This window comes from Panthera leo, chromosome B1 (assembly GCF_018350215.1).
Source record: "Panthera leo isolate Ple1 chromosome B1, P.leo_Ple1_pat1.1, whole genome shotgun sequence".
Lineage (NCBI taxonomy): Eukaryota > Metazoa > Chordata > Mammalia > Carnivora > Felidae > Panthera > Panthera leo.
This window is the reverse complement of record NC_056682.1, coordinates 171,097,142-171,113,737: the sequence shown is the minus strand read 5'-3', so window position 1 is coordinate 171,113,737 and position 16,596 is coordinate 171,097,142. Positions and strand designations below refer to the sequence as shown.

Sequence of the window (16,596 nt, the reverse complement as noted above, 5' to 3'; positions counted from 1 at the left end):
ACGAGACCCACGCTTCACTAGCAGGTGGTTAGATGGGGAATAAATACAGCAGCTCTAAGAAGCTAAATTAGTCAGGTTGTTTTGCAGGAAAAACCAGAAGTGACTCGGGGAAAAAAAAAAAAATCAGAATGAGCAAGTACTTCCGCTTAATCAGTACCCCAACAGCTTTGAAGCACAGAGAAACTGTTGTAATTGTTAGTGAAAACCTCATCTTCTTGCAGCAAATGGCAACATCTTTTGCTCAATTCCTGCACTGTCGACTCAGATTGATTTCCTTTTAGTTATAGCATTTTAACCCATTTATCTGGTAGACAAAGCCTCTTTGCTTTCTTTTTTTAAGACAGTCTTTTCCGTTTAGAAGTAGAGCAGTGTACTTACATCGTTAAGGAAAACTTTGAGGAGGTGTTATTATAAGAGATAGGTACAGAGCTGTGTATCTGAAGCTTTTTACAAGAAAGAAATGGAACATTCACATTGCCAAGGACTTGTTCTAGGAACTGTGGTAAGAGCTGGTAAGTCTGAATTTTACGGTGTCATTTAGGCAAAAGTCTTGGTAGGAACCATTAAAGGATTTGGAATCAGTCCACAAAGAGCTGGATTACATTCAAACTTGGCGGGGCGGGGGGGGGGGGGGGTGTTGGTCTGTGAAGCAGCTACTACCTGGTAAGCCACACTGCAGTTTTTGGAAAACTGTTACATGCATTATCTTATTTGACCTTCCTAATCTCCTTACATGGAAAATGATATTATTATTACTCCTAATTTGTCTATGGGGAAATAGGCTCAGAGAGGTTGAGTAAATTGCCCATTTCACACAGCAAGTGTCAGCTCCTAGAAGGACTTGATTCCAAGTCGCTTAGTTCCAGATTCCAGGTTCTGTCGTCAGAAGCAGTGCTGTGCAATAGAACTTTCTGTGAGGATGGAAAAGCTGTTCCCTAGCCACTTTGGCTACTGAGCTAGTGTAACTGTTGAACTGAGTTTTAAATTTTATTTCATTTTAATTAAAATTAAATAGCTACATATGATAGTGCAAATCTAAACCATGCTACCTTTACCTATACAGCACAGGGCTCTGTGGAGATGATTTCAAATTATACAATAGGATTATCATTAGGAGCTTTGTACTGTGCTTTTGTAAAGAACGGTTCTGCTTGGCCTTTTAAAAAATGAAGTTTATTTCATTTTTTGGGCTATAAAAGTATTCGGGTAAATTGAAATCATCCTATTATTCCTACCCAATGATAGCCACAATTGAACTTTCCCATCTTTTTTTTTTTTTAATAGTTTTATTTTGGGTGGGGGGTGGGGGGTGGAACTTGGCTTCCAACAAATTTACATACCGCTGCTTTGCTTCATAAGCATTCCTCCCACATTTTTTTTTAAAGTTTATTTATTTTGAGAGAGAGAGAGAGAGAGACCACGAGCAGGGGAGGGGGAGAGAGAGAGAGAGAGAGAGAGAGAGAGAGAGAGAGAGGGAGAGAAAGAAAGCCAAGCAGGCTTTGTGCTGTCAGCGCAGAGCCCGACTCAGGGCTTGAACTCATGAACCATGAGACTATGACCTGAGCCAAAATCCACAGTCAGATGCTTAACCAACTGAGCCACCTAGGCGCCCCTCCTCCACATTTTTAACACTCTTTGCAAAAACACAAATTTTTAATAGCTGCATAAGGTTTCATCATTCAACTGGAATCAGGAGCCTTAGTTTAAAAAATTTACCAATAGGAATTGTATACAAGAATATTAAGGGAAATTTCAAGAATAATTAAGGTAAGTTTGATCTTCTAAAGAAAAAAAAAATCAAAAGAAATTATAGGGACACAACAGAAATATGAGGTGTTTATTTGCTGGCCAGCTAAAGCATTTCTTCATTGGCTCATCTGCCATAACATCAAGGGGCAGTACAGCATAGTGGGTAAGTGAGTGGCCACGGGAGACAGACTGGGTGACTGTGTGTAAATCCCAGCTCTAACACTTTCTAGTTGTATGAACTGGAGCAAGGATACTTAGCTGCTCCATGCCTCAGTTTCTCTTTTTATAAAATGGGAATAATGAGGTTAGTACTAAGTTTAGAGGAATATGTGAGTTAATACAAGCAAAGCACTTTGAATTGTGCCTAGAACACTGTAAACGTTCAAGAAATGTCCATTGTTATTGTTGTCTTTAATCCAAACTTCTGGGTAAAACTTCAGACCAATTCTTTCCATTTTAGGGTAATTTTGACACTTTCTCAGTTCTTTAAAAACATCTGTTTCATATGGCTTCTATTCTTATTTTTTATTTCTTTTGCCCTTTAATTGCTTAAGACTGGTTTGACAACATATCCACTTATCATGAAGTCTTTTTTGTTATCAACTTGAAAATGATACATTCGTTCCTGTAGTTTCACACTGAAACAGAAATTTCAATATCAGATTTGAACATGAAGCTCTTCCCTTCCTTCCAAAAGGAACATAAGGATATATTCTTAAGGAAACTATTTGTACAAATACATACGTATTTATAATTTGTGGCCTTTGAAAAGGAAACCCCAGGACATATATAACATGTAAGTGGCAATTCAAAATCTTACATGTTGTACTACATAAAATATTAACTAAAATCCAAAGGAAGAGACCTCATCGCTCTGCTGAGATATGCAGACTTGACTTCATGTTTTCCTAATTGTACTCTGAAATTATGATTTTACACCAAGAAAAGTCTTGTAGTGGTCAGGCTATGGGAGTCATTTCCAGGTGCAACTCCATTAATTTTATCAAAATTTTTGTTTGCTTTCTGTCTGAAATCTGCTGGTGTCAGTAATATAATTACTTCTTTTTTTTAAAAAAATCACTTCTTTTAGAAGTTATAGCTTATTTCTTACATCTGCGAACCAAGGAAAGTCTTTTTTCGTAAGCTTCGATCATCTGGAAGAACTGAATTATGTTACTGGCCCTCTTTCCCTTTTTTCTTTGGCCACTAGGAAGTTCAGGATCAAGTCTGTCACTTCGATTTTAGTGATTGTCTAAGATACTAGCCAAGTCTAGTCTAGTATCAGGTTTATCTAATTTTGGCTATAGTTTCATTTTTTTTAGTCTTCTATATTCTCAAAGTCATGAATTTAGCTATTTATATTATTCATCTTCTTGTTTACATGTTTCTGGAAGCCATCTCACATAATTTTGGAGCTAGGAAAGGAATAAATGCATCTACACACACACACACACACACAGGAAGCCATCTCACATAATTTTGGAGGTAGGAAAGGAATAAATGCATCTGTACACACACACACACACACACACACACACACACACACACACAGGAAGCCATCTCACATAATTTTGGAGCTAGGAAAGGAATAAATGCATCTACACACACACACACACACACACACACACACACACACACACACACACACTGGAAGCCATCTCACATAATTTTGGAGGTAGGAAAGGAATAAATGCATCTGAACACACATACACACACAGACACACACACATCTAATTTGCACCAGACATTGATTAATGTAGTACCTAATAAATAAACTGTCTTTTACACTAACTACAAACATTGACATAAAAACAAATGAGAACCACAGTGAGATACGACTTCATGCTTACTAGCATGGCTATTATAAAAATAAAACAAAACACAAAATAAGCATTAGCAAGAATGTGAAGAAATAGGAACACTTCAGCATTGCTAGTAGGAATGTGAAATGGTGCAGCTACTGGGGAAACAGCATGGTACTTCCTCAGAAGCTTAAACATAGAATTCTCAAATGATCCACCAATTCCACTACTGGTTACATACTCAAAAAACCTGAAAACAAGGACTCAAACAGCTCTTTGTACACCAGTGATCACAACAGTATTATTCACACAGTAGCCAAAAAGTGGAAACAACTCAGATGTCCATTGATGCATGAAAGGACAAACAAAATGTGATATGTATACTGGGTGGAATACTATTCATCCTTAAAAAGGAAGGAAATTCTAACACATGTTACAACTTGGACGCACCAGGAAGACATTAGGTGAAGTAAAAGAACCCAGATACAAAAGGACAAATACTGTATGATTACACTTACATGAAGTACCTAGAATAGGCAAATTCATAGAGATAGAAAGAAGAGTCATGGTTGCTGGGAGATGGGGACAGGGAAAATGGAGCGTTAGTGTTTAGGGAATTTCATTTAGGGATGATGAGAGAGTTCTGGAGATGGATGAATGTGATGGTTACACAACAATATGAATGTACTTAATGCCGCTGACCTGTATACTTAAAAATAGTTAAAATGGCTAATTTTGTTGTGTATATTTTACCACAATTAAAAAAAAAAAACCCTGGAAAGTAAGAAAACTCAGAGATACAAAAAGGACAAAAATAAGATCCATAAAATTGGGATTTCACACTAGAGGCCATTAAAAAAAATGGTACAATGAGTAGGTTTAACACATTCAAGAAAATCTTACGGTTTATAAACTCCATTCTCCTTATCTTCATGTCTGATATACTAGAGAGTTAAATAAATTATATGGTGTGCTGCTCAATGAATTTTCAAGGCCAAAGGCTTAGAGATACAAAAGAGATATAGGATTTATTTAATGCCTTTAAAAAGGGCACCATACAGCTAATAATATGACCTTTCTGTCAGTAATGTAACAGAGTACCTAACTTATTACAATTAGACAAAGTTTATTTTTTTTAATTAAAAAAAAATTTCTTTTAACGTTTATTTATTATTGAAAGACAGAGAGAGTCAGAGAGTGAGCAGGGGAGGGGCAGAGGGAGAGGGAGACACAGAATCTGAAGCAGGCTCCAGGCTCTGAGCTGTCAGCACAGAGCTGGACGTGGGGCTTGAACTCACAAACCATGAGATCATGACCTGAGCCGAAGTTGGACGCTTAACCGACTGAGCCACCCAGGTGCCCCACAATTAGACAAACTTTAGACTGAACTATTTCAAACTATGGCCACAGGCCAAATACAGCCTGCCATTTATTTTTGTAAATAAAAGTTTTATCAGAACACAACCATTACCCTTTAAAAAAAATTATCTATGGTTGCTTTTGTGGTACGATGGCAGAATCAAATAGTTCAGAGATATATGGCCTGCAAAGCCTAAGATATTTACTGTCTGGCTTGGTATAGAAAAAGTTTGCCAGCCTCTGCTCTAGGAGATGTGCAGAGAACATCAATGTGACAAAGTGGCATAGATTGCTATTGCTAAGTATAGTCACTTTTTCCTCAGTTTCCAATGCTGCACAATGACTTAATTTCAGGACCAGTTTTTAAGTTCTAACATTTTATTTTATTTTTTTTAAGTTTATTTATTTATTTTGGGAGAGACAGCACAGGTGGGGGAGGGACAGAAAGAGAGAAGGTGAGAGAGAATCCCAAGCAGGCTCCGTGCTGCCAGCACAGAGCCCGATGCGGGGCTTGCACTCACAAAACCGTGAGATCATAACCTGAGCCGAAACCAGAGTCAGACGCTTAACTGCCTGAGCCACCCATGTGCCCCAAGTTCTAACATATTTTAAAGACAGTCTTCTTCACCCATCTTTCCCCCCTTCAGTCTAAATTCTTTGCCATTTAAGTGCATGGTCAAATGTATGAGACCAAAGAAGAGATATCTGGTGAAGGTAGTTGGCTCAGCCTCTAACACTTAATATGTGCACAATAATAACTTAAGAGACACCAACACAGAAGTGTTTGTGCTCATTTATTCATTCATTCTACAAATATTTTTTGAGCACCTACTATGTGCCAGATATGGTGGACCTCATTTTCATGGAGCCTACCTCATAGTTAATGGAATTAGAGAATTGTCCTTCAAATCCTAAAAAGTTGAGAATGAAGGCATTCTGCATTCGTGCTCAATGACCAGAGACTGCCTCAAAAGAGCTGTACCTTAATATTAACAACTTGTTCCTATTAAGGCTATACTTCCCCAAGTTAAAAGCTCGGCCACATCATTATTATTCTTTAAAAAATTAGTTTAGAATACTCTTTAGAAGGGTGGGAGTATATATATGCATGTGTGTGTTTGGGATAGGGGTGTCTGAGTAGTGAGAAACACTATCTTCTGAATGACAAGATTCTTCTTGTAGTAGAGGTGTGGGCACAATAAGTAATAATACACTTCGTAAGTTGAACCTTGTCTGTGAGTATAAAACAATAACAAAATATTGGGATAAATGGCACCCAATTATCCATTTAATAGAAGATAGGTTTAAAGTAGATTGGATAGGGGTGCCTGAGTGGCTCAGCCGGGTAAGCGTCTGACTTTGGTTCAGGTCACCATCTTGTGGTTTGTGAATTCGAGCCCTTCATTGGGCTCTGGGCTGAAAGCTCAGAGCCTGGAGCCTGCTTTGGATTCTGTGTCTCCCTCTCTCTCTGCCCTTCCCCTGTTCGTGCTCTCTCTCTCTCTCAAAAAATGAATAAACATTACAAAATTTAAAAGAATAATAAAATAGATTGAATAGTCTTGATTTACTGAATAAATGCACAGTCTCTGGAGTCAGAGACCTAGGGCCAAAACTTGGCTCCTCTGCTTACTAGTTGTGAACCCTGGGAAAGACCACTTAACCTCCTAAAGCCTCAATATTCTCATCTTTAAAATGGTGACAATAAGAGCTAATGTTTATTGAATGCCCATTATGTACCAGGCAGTGTGCTAAACTCTACGTATGTATTAACTCACTCCAGTCCTCACAAAGTCTGTATGGGATATTATTAGGATCTCCATCTTACCGATAAGGAAACTGAGGCCCAGAGAGATTAAGTAGATTCTCAGTTCGTGAGCATCAGAGCTGGTATTTGAACCCTGATAGTCTGGCTTAGAGTCTGTACCACAGCTGCCTGTAAGTGATCCTTATTGCAGGGCTGTGGTGAGGAGTGCATGAAATCCACACAAAGCTCCTAGTGCAGAACCTAGCACTAAGTGCTCAAAAAATGTTAGAAGAAATCTGAATGTTAAAAAAAAAAAAAAGATATTTGAACTTGAGGTGAGAATCTTGCTCCTATGTAGGATTCGTTTGTTTACAGGGAAACAAGAGGTTATCCCAGCCAACCTCAAACCAGTCAGTATGAGAAGCCTAGCCTGTGAGTTCTGGCGTGGACTGGTATACCAGAGTCTCCCAGATTCCATTCTTAGCAGGTAAGTTGTCTGGCAGTGTGATTCTGCATTGGCGATATGGCTCGGGCATCCAAGTGTAAGCCTGTTTTTCACCTAAACTTTGGCTATAGCAGTTTGCAGAGGCTTTTCCAGAAGGAACATGAAGAGACTTGCTGCACTGGATGCAAAAGGTCCAGTCATCCTCATGGATGCCAGGTCCCCGGAGGCAGGACCCCCCCAGCACCACACCATCCTTGCACACATTAAAGATGGCTTCACCAAAGACTGCTAGCTTACTAATGTGGCAATATTTTTGAAATGTATTCACAGTTTGGCATATAAAACAGAGCAAAACATACTTTCAAATCCTGCTATTATTCTGAACTATTAGCTGCAATTTTTGTTGCCTGTGTTTTAGGTCAAGTTTGAGCGTGTCAGGGTAAAATAAAATTTCAGGGCTAACTCAGACTACAGCAGACTTAAATCAGGATTTAAAATCTCTTCTTAGGAGTGGTTCAGAGTATCTTTCAGTAGGATTTTAACTTTGAACTGGGACATTTTAGAGGGCACGGAATACCACTGTACTGGGAAAAATTTCCAAAGTTTGCCAACCAGGCTTTACCTAGGATTAAAGACAGCATGAATATAATCTAGAATTATCCAAACTACCAGTTAACTTTGGTTCACAGCTGTAGGGATGCATGTGTGCATGTGTGTGTGTGTGTGCATGCATGTCAGGTACTTGAGATTAATGTGCAGTGTGGGGGCGCCTGGGTGGCTCAGTCGGTTGAGCGGCCGACTTCAGCTCAGGTCGTGATCTCGCGGTCAGTGAGTTCGAGCCCCGCGTCGGGCTCTGTGCTGACAGCTCAGAGCCTGGAGCCTGTTTCGGATTCTGTGTCTCCCTCTCTCTGACCCTCCCCCGTTCATGCTCTGTCTCTCCCTGTCTCAAAAAAAAAAAAAAAAAAAAAAAAAAAAAGTTAAAAAAAAAAATTTAATGTGCAGTGTGGAATTCACAGGAGAGTTTTATTTGCAGATGAAAGGACACATTGCAGGGGCGCCTGGGTGGCGCAGTCGGTTAAGCGTCCGACTTCAGCCAGGTCACGATCTCGCGGCCCGTGAGTTCGAGCCCCGCGTCAGGCTCTGGGCTGATGGCTCGGAGCCTGGAGCCTGTTTCCGATTCTGTGTCTCCCTCTCTCTCTGCCCCTCCCCCGTTCATGCTCTGTCTCTCTCTGTCCCAAAAATAAATAAAAAAAAAAAAAAAAAAAAAAAAACGTTGAAAGGACACATTGCAATTTGAAGATAATATACAGGGGTAAGTAGTGTCTTCCAGCACCAGCAGGAACTTAAGTCAGTGGAAGGTTTTAGAATGTATTTATCCAAGAGGCAATTCTATCTCTGTGGTAAGATTTCTGTTTTGATGTCCCTTATTTATACCAGAAAAATTTTGTCTTTACTAATCGTCACTTCTTAGGTATGGCCTAGCACACAGGTATAATAAATGGTACAATATAGTAAAATACATACCAAACTAGAAGACTCTGGAAGAGGGAAGACTTTGGAGTCAAAGAAATAGAAGTTCAAATCATGAATGTGTCACTGTCACAGGAGGCAATTACCTCCGTTCCATGTCATGTCCATAGATTTCAGATGGTTCTAGCACCCGTTTCAGAGGACGGGTTCCAGGATTAAGTGACATTTAACGCCACAAATCAAGGGGGAAAAAACATCAAAGGCCAGCTTCTGCAAAAAGTTTCCAAGATTTGGCCTCACGCCTAGTGGTTATCTTACTGCCCCTGGCCAGGTTACCACCACCCATTAGAGTAAACAGCAGAGAATACTCCCACCACCAGGCAGGCCTCTGGCACTGGGACATTGCTGTTACCTCAGAGCTTGGAAAGTGGTAAAGGAGCTCTACACAAAATGGAGTCAGAATACTTGGAATTTACCTGGAGGCCCAAACAATAAGCTGAAGATTGAAGCTTGACTCTTTTTTTTTTTTTTTTTCCTATCTCCCCCAGCAACCTCATGCTATTTGAAGGCATGGCTCTTGCAACACATAAAATCCTTCCAGGACTCTCTTTAGGTGAAATCCCAAAAGGATAAAGAGGCAGTGGCATAGTGATATTCTGGGCCATACCTCTGTCAGCTCCTGGCTAATCTGAGACGATGTTAACTCACCAAGGGTCTTAAACTGTGTTGATGCTTGTACAGATTTTGTTATGGCAAAGCACATCATTCAATGAATGATTGTGTCTGATAAACAGATACAAAGCCAAGAGACTCACTGTTCCCAGGCATTTCTATCAACACATGGCTGAAAATGAGGCATTTTGCTGTGGGTTCCCAGGGAAGCTGTCTGTACACCATGAGAGGGGTAAAGCCACCCGCCCAGTTGGGGTGGGGGTGGGTGAGTTTTCTATGGATGTTTGGCAACACACAATCCCTGTTAAGAATCTGTTATCTGGTTTCCTTTAAATAAGCATTATATATACTTATATTTTTTTCTAAACAGGTTGATGGGGCAATGCTGAAAAAAAAAAAAAATGAATCCCACAAATTTGGCACACATCTGCCTCCTGGATTAATGTTTTCCCAACCTGTAAACAAGCGGTAGAAGGGACTTCTGGTTTCACCCATGATCTTGGCTCCTTTGATCCAAACCTTTGAGGGATCTGGCAAGGGACAGAAAGAGCTACCAGAAGATACAGAGAGAAGGAAGAAGGCAGTAATGGTTTGTACCATGTAATAGTAGCTTGAATTTATATAGTGTTTTGCAATTTAGAAACTTCTTTAACATACATAATCTAATTTCATAAAATCCCAGACTCTGAGCTGCAGAGGGACCTTTGGTATCATTTAATCCAGAATTTCTCAACCTTGTTCCCCATTGACCTTTTGGATGTGATAATTCTTTGTCACGTGGCGCTGTCCTGTGTGCTGTACGATGATGTCATAGTTCCCCTGACCTCTACCGACTCGATGCCCATCCCCTCCATGTGTGATGACCCAAAATGTCTCCTGGATGCAGAACTGCTCCCTGTTGAGAATTACTGATGGAGTCTGACTATCCAGAGCTATAACCAGATTATATGCTTGCCCATGGCAGGTATTAATTAAATAGTAAGAGAAGTTGTTATTTTTTTCAACATTTATTTTTGGCAGAAGAGAAAGAGAACGAGCAGGGGAGGGGCAGAGAGAGAGAGAGAGAGAGAGAGAGAGAGAGACGGAGACACAGAATCTGAAGCAGGCTCCAGGCTCTGAGCTGGCAGCACAGAGCCCGAAGCAGGGCTCGAACCCACGAACTGTGAGATCATGACCTGAGCCGAAGTCAGTTGCTTAACTGACTGAGCCATCAGGTGCCCCAAAGAAGTTATTTTATACCCGCCACTCCCAGCATGGGCTTGACGTCTTCATCTGGCTCTTACTGTCACAGCTGTCAAGACTGAGAGATGGGCATCACCTTTCAAAAGTCCGGTGTATCTCTGACACCAAACTACTCATTTTAATATGTTTGAAATTCTGTCAATTTAATTTTTCAAACCAGACGACTACTACCATACAGCCCTCTCAGACGGATTCTGTTGTCAAACTGATTTGTCATCACAGGCAGACCAACGGGTCTGGGTCACAGAAACACTACCTTTGAAATCAACCGGAGGATCTGCCAAGCTCTAGAAGTACCTCATTTAAATTCAGACCTTTCTACCACATGGGCACGTGCAAACTGCTGACATTCTGGTTTTTAAGACGAGGGCCTTTCTGAAATGTCACTGCTGGTTTCCTTCATAATGTAGAAAGCTTAAGATTCAGAGTTTTGTACACACTGTATGTTAGCCAATTTGACAATAAATTATATTAAGAAATAAAAATAAAATGCAAATTTTCATAAAAAAATAAGATTCAGAGTTTTGGTGTGGTTTTTTTTTTTTTTTAAGACATAAACAATCACTAAAAATGTTCTTCTGGAACACAGTCAATTCATTGGTACTACAATCAACATCTGTACCCCTTAGGCAAAAGGCAATATTTACGTATGCATTCATTCATTCATTCATTCACTCATCCATCCAAACTATGATTGGATGCTTGCTGTATGCCAGGCTGTGCTAGGTCTTGGGGATATAGTGGTCACTACTGCATAGCCATTGCAGTTCCTAGCCTACCAAGGATAGACGAAGGAGGAAAGATCGGAAAGAGGACAGAGTGAAACCAAGAGCAAAGATGGGCGGCTACATAAGATTATTCAACCCTAGAAGGTCACATATGTCCTTTCAGCATTTTATTGAGCGCCAAAGCTACGACAATGGCTTAATTAAGTATACAAGCAACAAGGACCATGGGTCAAAACAGCACCCAAAGAGTCACTAGCTATAATGGGTGGACAAGGATTGAAAATCTGCCTTTATCTGGTTTAATTATATTTAGAGACAGTGGGAAATTCTGCAAGAGTGAAGCTCTCCTTATCCTCCTACACTTAGAACTGATATATTATGTATCGCCTTATTGCAAATATAATACATATGCAATGATATTGTAATTGAACAAATTCATTAAAATCATAAAAATCAAAATCCATTTTATTGAGCATCTCTGTGACACAGACACTCTACTGACTGCCATCATTTTGCGCAGTGAGATGATTTCAGAGAAGGACACTGCTCTACAGCATGTGTAGTATTTCTGGACAAGTGGCTGTAGAGTGAATTTCACTTACATGCTAAGAAGACAGCAGCACTAAAAGAGAAAAATGCCTTAAATGTAGTCTTCTCTAGAGGGAAAGAGATGGACTAGAAATAATATCTCAGAGTTTCACTAGTGTTTAAAAACTTTTTTTTTTTTAAAGATCTTTGAAACAGGCACAAGGGGGGAAATCCTCAGTAATAGGTTGAACCTAAAGTTACAAATTATTTAAAAAATTTTTAATGTTTATTTATTTTTGAGAGACAGAGACAGAGCATGAGTGGTGATGGGGCAGAGAGCAAGGGAGACACAGAATCTAAAGCAGGCTCCAGGCTCTGAGCTGTCAACACAGAGCCTGACACGGAGCTCAAACCCACAAATTGTGAGATCATGACCTGAGCCAAAGTCAGATGCTTAACCGACTGAGCCACCCAGGCGCCCCTTAAAAACTCTTGAGTTAATGATAGCTTCAATTTTTTTTGCATTTATTACACGTATAATACACCTTAAGGAAGGTATTTGAATTTTCGTGACATTCCTATGAATTGAAATTCAAAATGTGGGCTGTAGAGCAAGTCTAGAGATCTAGAGAGAGGTCTACAGCAGGGAGGATCAGCAAAGTACAGCCCATGAGCCAAATTCAATCCTGTAGCTGTTCTTACCAAGTTTTGTTGGAACAAAGCCATGCCCATCTGTTAACATATTGTCTGTGGCTGCTTTCACGCAAAGTTGAGTTGCTGCAGCAGAGATAGTATGTATGGCCTGCAAAACCTAAAATATTTATTGTCTGCCTCTTTACAGCAAAAGTCCCCTGCTCTAGGGTCAGATTTCCTGGGTTTGAGCCCCAGCTCTATACTTGTGTAGCATGATGGTAAGACATTTAAATGTTAGCTGTTACTGCCCCCTTTTAAAGATCAGGCACTTGATGGGTGCCTGGGTGGCTCAATCGGTTAAGCGTCCGACTTGGGCTCAAGTCACGATCTCATGGTTTGTGACTTCGAGTCCCACGTCGAGCTCTGTGCTGACAGCTCAGAGCCTGAAGCCTACTTGGGATTCTGTGTCTCCCCCCCTCTCTGCCCCTCCCCTGCTCACGCTCTCTCTCTCAAAAAATAGACATAAATTTTTTTTTAACTTAAAAAATAAATTTAAATTACTTAAATAATTTTAATTAAAATTTTAAATTACTAATTTTAAATAAATAAATAAATAAATAAATAAATAAATAAATAAATATATATCAGGCGCCAGAGGCTCAGATCATGTACCTCACCTAAGATCACTCAGAATTGAAGGGCACGTGGGTGGCTCACTCAGTTAAGTGTTCAACTGTTGGTTTCAGGTTTCAGGTCAGGTCATGATCTCATGGTTTCATGAGATCGAGCCCCACATCGGGCTGTATTCTGGCAGTGTGGAGCATGCTTGGAATTCTGTCTCTCTCTCTCTCTGCCCCTCTCCCCTGCTTGTTCTCTCCCTCTAAATAAATAAATACGCATTAAAAATTAAAAAAGAGGGGCGCCTGGGTGGCTCAGTTGTTTAAATGTCTGATTTCGGCTCAGGTCATGATCTCACGGTTTGTGAGTTCGAGCCCTGCATCAGGCTCTGTGCTGACAGCTGGAGGCCTGGAGCCTGCTTTGGATTCTGTGTCTCCTTCTCTCTCTGCCCCTCCCCAACTTGTGCTCTGTCTCTCTATGTCTCTTAAAACATAAATAAATGTAAAAAAAAAAAAAAATTAAATTAAAAATAAATAAAAAACATCACTTAGAACTGAAACTTAGCTGATGACAAACCCAAACTCTTTCTACCATTTTCTCTGCCTTTGCTTTCTCCTCAGTGATAGCAGGGTTAGCTATAGCCAGTGTTAACAGAGTAAACCCATGGCCAGTGCAAAATGGACATTGGTTAAAGGAGGCCCACGCACAGGCCCTTTCCACTGTATGCCTCAGCACACCTCACCACCCTGCCCGCCCCTTTCCTGAGCTCTCAGTCCTGCAATCTGTTCCATACCCTATTTCTGGCCCTTTGCGAAGTAGTTAACATGTTCAAATTGTATTTCTAGAATTAAGAATGTATTGAATTAGGGGGCTGGGGTGGCTCAGTCAGTTGAGCATCCGACTCTTTGATTTTGGCTCACATCGTGATCCCAGGGTCGTGGGATCAAGCCCCGTGTCAGGCTCCACGCTCAGCATGGGATTCCCTCTTTCTCTCTCTCTCCTCCCACCCCCCCACCCCTCTCCAAGCTCGCTAAAAAAAAAAAAGTTAGAAAAGTTAGAAAAGAATATGGGGCTGTGATGAGACTGTAGGGATGATGGTTACACTCCAGGCTCTGGAGCCGGACTGCCCGACTTCATATCTGGGCTCCACCACTTGAGAAACAAGTGCCATCACACAGGTCACTTAGTTTTCCTGAGCCTCAGTCTCACCACCTAATAAATGGGGATAATATACCTCACGATGACGTGAGGATTAAAGAGATAAAACATATAAAGCACTTAGAAAGACACTTAGCTGGGCACCTAGGTGGCTCAGTCAGTTAAGCATCCATCCGACTCTTGATTTTGGCTCAGGTCATGATCTCACAGTTCGTGAGTTCAAGCCTCGCATTGGGCTCTGCACTGACAGTGCAGAGCCTGCATGGGATTCTCTGTCTCCCTCTCTCTCTGCCCCTCTCTTGTTCATGCTCTCTCAAAAACAAATTAAAAAAAAAAAAAAGATACTTAGCTCAGGTAAATGCTCAAATTTCATCATCATCACCATCATCGTTTGGGTTGAGCAAAACAGTACATGTTTTTCAAGGATGTTCTCTTTGTAGAGGACTATATAGCCATAGTTTATTTTTTTTTTTATATTTATTTATTTATTTGGGAGAGAGAGAGCAGGGGAAGGGCAGAGAGAGAATCCCAAACAGGTTTTGTGTTTTCAGCAAAGAGTCTGATGGCGGGGCTGGACCCCATGAACTGTGAGATCATGACCTGAGCCGAAATCAAGAGTTGGACACTTAGCTGACTGAGCCACTCAGGCGCCCCTACATAGCCACAGTTGAGAACCACACATTTTCTGCTTGACAATGTAATTTTTAAAGTTAAAGAATTTGAGGGACTTTATTCCTAAATTTTTGTGGACAAACTGGAAGGGAACCTATATATAGATATTGCCTTCTGTATTTATATGCAAAAGTGCTTTAAGACACTACATGTGAAATATGTGGTTACAATGATGCATTTTTAAAGCTAATGATAATGCAAAAGTAAATATTATGTTCTTTCTGATAGTTGTCCAGTTGTGTAAATATTAGATTCTTTTGATTACTAATGAGTATACCTATACTAACGCTTGTACCTACTCACTGAATGTAGTAGGCCCTATTAAATATTGTTTGTTAGCTATGGGATATTAAAATTACGAACACAAGTTTAAGAAAGTAATCCAGGCACAATATTCTCAGAAAAACTTTATGTGCCAGTATTTGAATATATGAGCTGGTAATTTAAGGGATGATCATTTTCATTATAAAAATATTGTTTAATTCACAAAAGGATTAATAATAGAGTTCCTATAGAAAGGAAGTCCCTTATGTTATTTAGTATATGATTGAAGTTACTGAAAAATGATCTCTCTATATATATCCTTTCTGTATCTATATATACCCACAACACTGTGCTAAAGGATCAGTCCCATTTTCTTGACGGAGAGACTGAGAACAAGGGTGATCATGTGCTTAACCTCAAAATCACAATAGGACAGTGGTAAATTTGGGATTATATATATTATATCTATTTTTAAAAAATATATAAAATTTTTAAAAAATTTAAAAAATATAATATATATATTATATCTATCTTATCTTAAGCTTTATCTTTGGGGTAGCCATCTCTAGTTTATCTTCTATTCAATAGTAGTCTGTTTACTTTTAATTTTTTTCAATGTTTTATTTTTATTTTTGAGAGAGAGTGAATGGGGGAGGGGCAGAGAGAGAGAGAGAGTGGGAGACACAGAATCCTAAGCAGGCTACAGCTCTGAGCTGTCAGCACAGAGCCCGATGTGGGACTCGAACCCATGGACTGTGAGATCACGACTTGAGCTGAAGCCAGACGCTTAACCAACTAAGCCACCCAGGCGCCAACAATCGTCTGTTTATATTTAAAACTAAAGCAAACCCTGACAGTCCAAATACAGTAGAGTTCCATATATATATATATATATATATATATATATATATATATATATATATATATATATGGCTTTTAAAACATTCTAAAACCTGTGTGTAAAGGATATTTTTCATCTGTTTAGTTTCTTGAATTTCTCTCAAAACAGATTTAGAAAGTGAACTTTCCCAAATATAAACTCATGCAGTTTTTATAATGATATGTAAATGTTATTCTTTCCCCCGAACTGCAAACTGTATTGGTGGTTGCAGGTCGGAGTTACAGAGTAATAGTATGGTCTGTTATTGCTAGGTCCTATTATACAAGAGTACATGCTCTACAGGATATGTTCTTTTATTACCCCTGGTGATACGCCAAATGGTGGTATACAGGAACATCATAGGTCTCTTTGTAAGGAAAGTGACACATGGCCTGTCCTGAAACAAAGCTGTGAAACAGAGTGACATAGTCAAACATTAGCTTCAATTTTAGGTGTGACCTTCTGATTTATTTGGTTAACATTAGTCATTTCGGTTGTGACTACAAAACAGTATCTGCTCCCATGGAAAAAAATAGATCCTGTTTAATATTGATGTCCTTGCATTTCACTGACCCGTATTTTAAGGCATTAGTTACAGCGAACGAGCACCTGGCCAGGAATGCTCTCAACAC

The 16,596-nt window shown here is 39.8% G+C and overlaps 1 protein-coding gene and 1 long non-coding RNA gene across 4 annotated transcripts in view; one reads left to right on the top strand and one right to left on the bottom strand.

Moving 5' to 3' along the window:
* The window catches only part of RBM47 (RNA binding motif protein 47), a 158,763-nt gene that overhangs the window by 10,770 nt on the left and 131,397 nt on the right, over positions 1-16,596 (bottom strand). The window lies entirely within an intron of this gene.
* LOC122218296 lies at positions 11-10,869 on the top strand. Its single transcript, XR_006201979.1, has 4 exons — positions 11-512; positions 7,030-7,141; positions 9,612-9,830; positions 10,644-10,869. It is a non-coding gene; the product is annotated as an uncharacterized LOC122218296 (long non-coding RNA).